The sequence below is a fragment of the Octodon degus genome, unplaced genomic scaffold (assembly GCF_000260255.1).
Source record: "Octodon degus isolate 3935 unplaced genomic scaffold, OctDeg1.0 scaffold00058, whole genome shotgun sequence".
In the NCBI taxonomy this organism is placed as follows: Eukaryota; Metazoa; Chordata; class Mammalia; order Rodentia; family Octodontidae; genus Octodon; species Octodon degus.
In genome coordinates, this window is record NW_004524634.1 from 10,466,304 (window position 1) to 10,475,467 (window position 9,164).

Sequence of the window (9,164 nt, forward strand, 5' to 3'; positions counted from 1 at the left end):
TCTTTTACCCTGGATATTTGCTGTTTAAAAGGCTCCGTTCAGGAACTGTACGGTCACCTCGGGCTGTGTGTGTACCACATGCACCAGGCTCCAGCTGCCCCACTGTCCAACCAGCTCTTGGGGACTGGCAACACTGTACCAACAACAAATTTATGATACCAAATTTAAAAAAGAAAACAGAATATTTTGTTTGTCAGAAAATAAGCAAACAAAAAACAACAAAGAAAAACAAGAGAAAGTTACCTTGTGAAAACTTTCTCCTCCCCAGGTTGATATCCTTGGGCCTGTTGCTCCAGTTCTTTTCCTGGGAGCAGGGCCCCTTCCCCCACCTGGAACTTGCAGTAACCTGATTGGTCCCTGTAGCTGTCGTGGATGGATCCCAGACCTTATGGCCCTAAGCTGTCCATGCCATCATCCACATGCACGTCCCTAAGAGGACTTTATCTGATTTTTGTCTTGCCTTGTCAAGCCCTAGCTCTAAAACATGCAAGTTGGTTAGGAGGGAACTTACATGCAAGGTAGAGTCAAGAAATTAAGTAAGGGGTTAATGCCCCAATATAGTGGCCCTAGTGTGGGATTAGTGTGTGTGTTGTGCACATTCGTATGTTTATGTTTTTTGTAAACACTAGACAGGAGCATTCCTTTTTTTGTGTGTGTATTTAGGACAGGCTCTACAAGGTATCACTACAAAGATGGGAATCATAGTGATTCTCCTGTTTTCAGCCTCCCAAGTGCTGGGATTATAGGCGTGGCCACCACACCCAGTCTCAGTTGCCATAAGGGGGATCAGCAAGGCACACCATGCTGGGGATCGAACCCTTGCCACTGTGCTCTGCCTAAGCGGGGCGCTTTAGTCCACTGAGCTATCAGGCTGGCCCAACAGCCATCTCTTGGTCTCGTTTGCATTCCCTGAGGTGGATGAGGGGCAGCTACCTTGGTTTGGAACACCTGGCTGCCTTGTGGTTTGCCTGTCTGTTTACCCTCTTATCTTCTTCACTGTTTTCTCCAGTGAAGATTTAGTGATTTGGATTCAGGATTGGCCAGAAAGCCCACTGTGGCCCCGAATTCATCTTTTTTCCTGCCTACCACCTCTTTGTGCTAAAGTACTCTTCTTCTTGATCATACATCCCACTTTGTTCTTACAGTCAGAGTTCAATATAGTTTCTCTTCTCCACAGAAGTCCCCATTGTAATGATTCCTAACCCTGTAATGGAGTCCTCAAGTTTGTCTTATTATCTTTAAGTAGCTTATTTTTTTAAACTTTTATAGAACTATGCAAGGTAAAGAGAAAATTATTCTCCTTCCCTGCAGCATCATAGTCAATACTGAAAATAAAATTTAAATGTCTTTTGACCTTCGACACTAAGAATCATTAGCACTCAAATAATAGTTATAAAAAGTTCTGTCTCCATTATCATTTCTGCTGCCCAGGTTATTAAAATCTGTAATTTCTCCTTCTTAATTCTTTGTGGGGACTACATGAATACTTTGTATATGTCCTAAAATCAGTAAAATAATTCTGTGTTAACTAACTGTGAGACATACCCTTAATAACATTTGAGGATATACTTAAATAAGATTTCCAGGCATTCCTCTCTTCACAAAGCACATTCAAAAAGATATTATATAAGTTTGTGAATATGACTAATAGTAAAATCAAAAGAAATGTTGAAACTGGGCATGATGGTACACACTTGTTATCCTAGTACTCTGGGAAACAGGCAGAAAAATAGTGAGTTTGAACCCAGCCTAGGCAACTTAATGACTTAGTGGGACCCTATCTCGCAATTATAAAAAGGCAGGGCCTGTAGCTCAGTGTGAAGGCTCTGAGTTTGATCCCTGGAAATGAAAAGAAGGAGAAGGGGAAACGGAAAAGGCAAAGTGGGAAGAGAGGGAGGAGATTGGGCTGAGAAGAAGGAGGAGGAGGAAGAGGAAAAAGGAGAGAAGAGGAGGAGGAGAAAGAAGGAGGAGGAGGAGGAGAAGGATAAGGAGGAAAAGGAGAAGGAGGAGGAGGAGAAGGAGGAGGGGGAAGAGGAGGAGGAGGAGGAAGAAGAGGAGGAGGAGGAGAAGGAGAAGGAGAAGGAGAAGGAGAAGGAAGAAGAAGAAGAAGAAGAAGAAGAAGAAGAAGAAGAAGAAGAAGAAGAAGAAGAAGAAGAAGAAGAAGAAGAAGAAGAGAAGAAGAAGAAGAAAGGAGGAGGAGGAAAAGGAGAAGAGAAAGGGAAGCAGAAGGATGAAAAAGGAGAGGTGGAAGAGAAGAAGAAAAACAAGATAGAGGGATGGGGAATGGGAGGAGGAAAGGAAAAGAAATGTTGCCTTATACCACAATAGTTAGCTCAGAATAATTTACAGAATAATCATTGCTGGACTCTAAATCATGGAGAAAATTATAATGTAAAAGAAAATAATAGACCACACTATGTTCACAATTTCTTTTTAAATTTTTATATTTTTTCAGTGCTAGGGATGAAATAAATGAAAAAATAATTAATGGAGATGTTCAATATAGTTATTTTCTGGATATACCGCAAGAAAAGATACAAGGTAGAATGGTAGGGAAAGATGATTTTCCTACAAGGACATTTTTTTTCAGGGAAACTCTGATGTCTAACCTACAGAAATTTATGATATCAAAGCATTAGCCCTAAAGAGACATTTTACTGACTTTAACGTTTCTTTCGTTTTGGCTCAACTTTACATATGCTTCTTTACATGTATTTCTACATGGTCAAGGACATCTTTAAACACATATAGTGCAATAAGGGAGTGAAGCCAGAACTAAAGCCTGAACTCAACTATACTGAAAGAAAAGCCTCCGGTTTTTAAAGGTTGAGGTGAGGTGGTCACCCAAAGTTACAGTAAAATTTTCTTCTAGGCCTGGGGAAGTGCTACATGTCTTATATCCCAGAACTCTAGAACGCCAAGGCAGGAGGGTGGATGTCTAAGCCATACCTAGCCTGAGGAAGTTAGTGATTTAGTGAGACCCAGTCTCAAAGTAAAAAGCAGCTGGAGATTTAGTTATTGAAGGCGCTATGATTAATACCCAGTGTCATAAAAATTAAAATTAGCAAAAACAATAGCTGCAAAAATCTTCCTTCTTCATGGGAAGAGATAGTTAGTTTTTTTGTCTTAGAGCAAAGCACAGGCTGAAGTTAGATTCCTGCCCTGTCACAGAGAGAGAGGTGCTTATTTCCTTAATGTCTGAATTTCAAAAAATAGTGTCCAGTTTCTTAAAAAGTACATTTTTTTTAATTTCTATTTTTTTTTTTTTTTACATTTATTTAGAGTGTGTGTGTGGCCAGCTCAGCCCACCAGGGGGCGGGGCTGGCTGGCCTGTGGTGCTGGGGGATAGAACCGAGGTCCCTGGCTTTGCCAAGCTTGTTCTAAGTAGGTGCTTTAGACCACTGAGCCATCTCTCCAGCCCCATGGGTTGTTAAACTGACCACAGACTTGCATGAAGATTTACATCTTATAGTGGGAGAGAAAATATGTGTAATTGAAAAGTTAATGATTAAGATAAAAATGTTCAGGAACATGGAGTCAAAAAAGAAACGTAAAGTTCAGACAAAAAGAAACATTCAAATCAATGAAATATCTCTTTAGAGTAAATGAAAGTTTAGAATCACAATCATGTTTAAAATCAGCCTCAGGAAGTGAATAGTATATGATAATATTTCAATTACTTTTGAAGATTACAGATTTGTTACTTTACCTGCCAACTTTTTTTTTAGAGCATTTCTTTATGGTATTAATAAAAATGAAAACAACTTTTCCTTGGAAGGAAAATGGATAAACTGTGATCTACTCATCAGGCATCTATAAAAATGAAAGTAACCAATTTATTTCTGTTGTCCTTCAAGGGATGTCCAAGATATATTGCTTCAGTTCTTCCTGCCAGAATCCTTGAGGTCACTGTTGACCTCTCGCTTACAACTCTCAATCCTTCAGAAAAGCCCGTTGCCGCTCATTAACTATGCTCAGTCTGATTATTTCTGGTCTCTTCTGCTCGTACCTTGCATCGCACCCAGCGATTATCTCCAGCCTGACCTATCACAATAGCTTCATCATTGATCCCCCTGTTTCTACAATGTATTTTTACACGCAGTAAGAATCCACCTTAAAGACAGGAGTCAGTACCATGTCTGTCCTTAGCCCCAATCATGGGTCAGCCCTGTTTCAGCTGTCCTTTCCTTCTATCCTTATTTCTTCTCCTCCTTCCCTATATCCTATCACACTGCGCTCCTTATTGGGTCCCAAACATGTCTAAGCCTCATTGATTTCTCCTTACCTTCTTCAGTGGCTCTTATCTGGCAACCAGCCACACCTAGCTATGCACCCTTGAGATCTCCTAAAATCTCACCTGCTTATAGATGTCAATTCTTCCCACTCCAAGATTAAAGTGTGTCTTGTCACTCCCCAGGTTCATTCCCAGTGCCTCTTCTCCCGACCGCTTTTCTCATCTAGCAGGTTTATTATTTACCTATCCATATGCTTGTGATTTATTTTTGTCTCTCTTCATTAGAATGAATGTTTTACAAGTGCAAGAATCTGTGTTTTATGGATAGCATTTCACAGGTGCCACCAATTAAATATTTATTGAATAAATGAATGCATGATAGGTGATCCTTGTCACCAGAAATAAAGTGAAAAAGCTAGCTGAAGTGGCAATTCTTCACACTCTACCTATTTCCAAGCATTTTTTTCTTTTTTGTCTTTTTGAGACTAAGTCTCACTGTGATATTCAGGCTGGCCTTGAACTCACAGCAATCCTCCTGCCTCAGCCTGCTGAATGCTGCAATTACAGGCTTGTGTCACCAGGCCAGTCCCCCATATCTTTTTACAGTCTTAAAAAGCAAAAAATTATTAATATTTGCCATAGGAAAACTTAGATTAATGATCAAAATCTATGTCTTAAAACCTAAGCATGGGAAGTTTACAGGGTTTTTGTATTTAATCAAATATGTAATACAGTGAAGTAGAGGCAAAGCCACCATAGGAAACACATTTCTAGAATAACTTGAAGTTTTCTCGAAGTAGGGTGCAGGAATGTCATAGTTTCAACATTGGTAGGATAATTTCATAGACTTATGTTTTATGTGCTAAAATGAATCCTCTTAGAGTGCTTTTCTTAAATGTGTAATCACTAATAATTTGTTTTATTTAAGAATACCCTACCTCTAAAAATGGTAGAGTCCATTATCAATAAAAGACTAAGTGTATTACACAGCTGCTCTTATTTTTTATTTGTTTTTAAGATATTGTATGAAAGCGAGATGCTATAAAACTATAGGGAAAACAACATAGAGATAAACTTATTTTAAACTTCATATATAACCTCTTCTTAAAGAGGTTATCTTCTTAAAGATATATAAATTATTTTATAAACCAAAACAACTTAAAATATTCTTTCATGAGCAGTTCTGTCTGATTTAACTCAACAAGAGCATTTGTTTGAGCCCCCAGCAACTTCCAAAAATAAGACTTTAGTGAAGACAACAAATGGAAATATATATGAAAATCATAAATCTTATATCTGCTATTGATTTACTATGGAGAAAGCTAAAATTTTATAGCCTTGAGCATTAAATTCCAAGGTGTGAGACAAGCAAATCCTAAAGCCATAGTATAAACTAAAGGCTATTCACTAAGCAAGGACAATATGCCCTACATAGACCTTACTCATGAGTAACAGCTGTCTATGCTGGTTGCTCTAATCAGAGTCACATGGAGAGAAATACCTTCTCTCAGGCTTTCACAGAAAGCACATTGGCCAAGCAATGGCCGTGACTCATCCACATGGCTGACACTGACAAAGGATCTACAATCTGAGGTACAGGGACTCAGGATAGATCCTAAGGGGATTTCACTGACCTTATCAGATCCAAAAGCTACAACTCTTGTTGCATAGGTCTTGCTTTATCTTGGTCTTAACCATCCAGCAGAAAAGTATAAAAATGAAGTATAAGAAGTAAAGCCATGCTGTTAGGTTGAGCTGTAGGGGAGTCAGGTCAACAATTTCTGACATTGCCAGTGAAGTGGAAGCCCCAATACTATTATGGACTACTGGACTCTTTTAGAATATTTTGCTGAGTTAATACAACTATAATATTCAAATGATGGAACTAAACTAAAAAGGTGGATGCAGATGAATGTTCATTTTGTATCTGTGTATTCAAAATCGTTAGGATGGATATATAGTTACATTCTCTTAATGAATAGAAGGATTTGTTCTAATAGTGTTTGTAAATAGGATATCATGTCTGCATCTTTTATAGCAAATAACCACTAGGAAGAATATATTCAAAGTGTTAATTATTGAAACTGTCCTACCAATTTGGTTTGAAACTGTCTCATTGCTATTTGTTTCTCAATAAAATTATGGAAAAAAGAAAAGTTGCTTTTTATTTTTTTAAATTTAATACTTTATTTCTGGTGTCTTTGAGGTAGAGTCTATCTTTGTAGTCCAGGTTGCTTTCTATTCTCCTATGTCCAACTCTTATGTGCTGGGATTACATATGTGTGCCACTTCACCTGGCTCTTTATAGACGTGTTCTTGCTGGCTGTTCTGGTTGGAAAACTGGAATCATACTGCAGGATATCAGCCCACTTCAGAGGCTCATAGGCTAATAATAGCATTGTCAGCAGTGACAGGATCCAACTGTCTCTGTCCTTAGCCCATTCCTTTTGCACTGATCCTGGTCCTGCAGGACCATTGACTCAGGAAGCTCAGACCAGATCATCATGACTTCTGACCAGTCTAGACTTCATATTGACATCCTGTCTCAACCAACCAACCAACCAATCAACCAAACAAATAAACAAACAAAAGCCCAACAATAACAACATCAGTGTGATCTTAGAGTAACAGCAGGTACACCTTGTATCCAAATATCCCTCAAAGCGTCATTAGCTCATAGGTTGCATGTAGGGTACGTGCATGTGTGTTAATAGTGTGTTATAGCTAAATCAGTCTAATGATTGGTTTGACATGGCTTAGGATACCGATAATAAGGAGGCCCACGCTCGGTGTGGGAGGTACAAAACAATAGGCTTATACCCTCAATGGAATATAAAGTGAAAAGAAAGAAGGCAGGTTACCTGGTTGCTGCCTCCTCCTATCCTGTCATGGACTAGTTCTTCTCTCTTATATCCCCTGCCTTGAACCCAGTGGCCCATGGACTGAAACAGCCTCAGGTGTGAGCCAACAAAACCATTCCTTCATTCACTTGTGAATGGTGAGTGTTCTGTCCCAGGGTGAGACAAACCACCAACACTGCTTCTTCTAAGTGACAACAATCTACTACACTGCTGGAAGTGTGGGGCAACTGTGGTACTTACATACCTGGCCTTTTTAACAAGGGGAACTATATTTCTTTGATGCAATGGAATTTTTCTTTGACTTGAATAAGACCTCCCTGCATTGTAGCTTCAGCTTCATTGCAACTGGTTACAATTCTGGGCAAGCTACAGTTTACTAATTTATAAAAGGAAAAGCTTTAAAAAGCCAAGCTTGAATAATACTTAGGCATTCTTCAATGATAGCTCTGGGATAAACGCCAAAATCTGCCTGAACACTAAGACAATAAACAAATTCCCCAATCTGGTTTAACTTTCCACAGTTGTGGATAGAGATGTACTGAGAACATTTTATTTGAGATTCACTTTCTCATGTTCCAAGAAACAGCATTATAGCTTTCCTCACAAGTGGAATGCAACAGATTTGAGGAAAACAGACACCCGCCCGGAGGGTGAGGAGATACATAGTAATAGCCTCTCAACAGAAGCTATTGAGTTGGGGAACAGAGAAGCAATGCCAATTAATGAAATCACCTGGGGACCTCTAAGAAACACAGAGAATATTCTGTGACCTGTAGTGGCATGGGAAACCTTGAAGCCTCACAGGACAAGATAAGGAGATAGATGAAAATGCCTGGCTCCACCCCCAACTAACTGGATGGAGTCTGCGGCTGTGGTCATCTCATCTCCACAGGAATGTCAACCTGGAGATAGAATAGTCTCCTACTTAGCACACTTTACTACTTGGAGAAGTCTTTGTGATGACTCTCAAGGTCCTGCTAAGTTTCCTACACTTTGCTCAGCATTCTCTTCCCCAAAATGGGCAATCACTAGCAAACTCACCCGGCACTGAACCAAAAACTTCTAAAGCTATAATGGGCCTACACCTAACTGAATGATCAGTTCCTAACTGAAGGAATTGCAAATCTCATGTACTAAGTTTTCAAAGGGGAATACTTTACTCTCTGAGCTCAACACAGGCTGCAAAGAACTCCAATGCTCTTGAGGAGTAACTTGGTAAGTGACAGGACTTCCTGAAGTATAATATCATGGTGAAAAATCTCAGAGAGGGAGAGAGGGTGAGAAGGTGATGGGAGAAAGATCCACAAGATAGACAATTGTGTTAAAGAAGATCAGAAAATTGAATTTAATGAGTAAGTAGGGAAAATACAGCAATGGAAACTTTAATGATGAAATATTAGCATTTCACTCATAAAGAAAACAACACCTAAGAGAAATTAGGTATCAAGAAAAAAAAAAAAAAAAAAAAAAACAAGCTAAGATTAGAGTGCTGGTAAACCTGAATTTGACCTCTACTGAAGTAAGTAATGACTCTTACTTTCAGGTTCAGATTGCTAATTGCGAACCACAGAATAATATTTGGATGCATAAAACAGTGAATATATTTTCCTTTTGTATTTATTTATTTAATATTTTGGGGAAGGGGTCTACAGGGTGTTCCGGGTCTCACTACTAGATCGGACTCCTAGGGATTTTCCTGTTTACAGCCTCCCAAGTGCAGGGATTACAGGCAAGTGCCACCATGCCCAGTCTCAATTGCCATCTCAGCACGCCCTGGGGCAGGGCAGGGCAGACATAGCAGGCCCCAGGATCTAAGCCCTGCCTGGCCTCTGTGCCTGCCTGCAGGCCCTTTAACCTACTGAGCTATTTGGCTGGCCCTTGTTTTGTTTTAGAGACTGGGCTTCATTTCTGTAGTTCAGGCTGTCCTTGAGCTCACTTTGTAGTCTAAGCTGACTCTGAACTCATGGAAATCTGCATGCATCAGCCTCCTAAATCTTGGCATTATAGGTATGCATAACCTAGTCCAGATGCTTTTTTTTTTTTTCTTTTAAATCCAGTTTTTTGGTTTT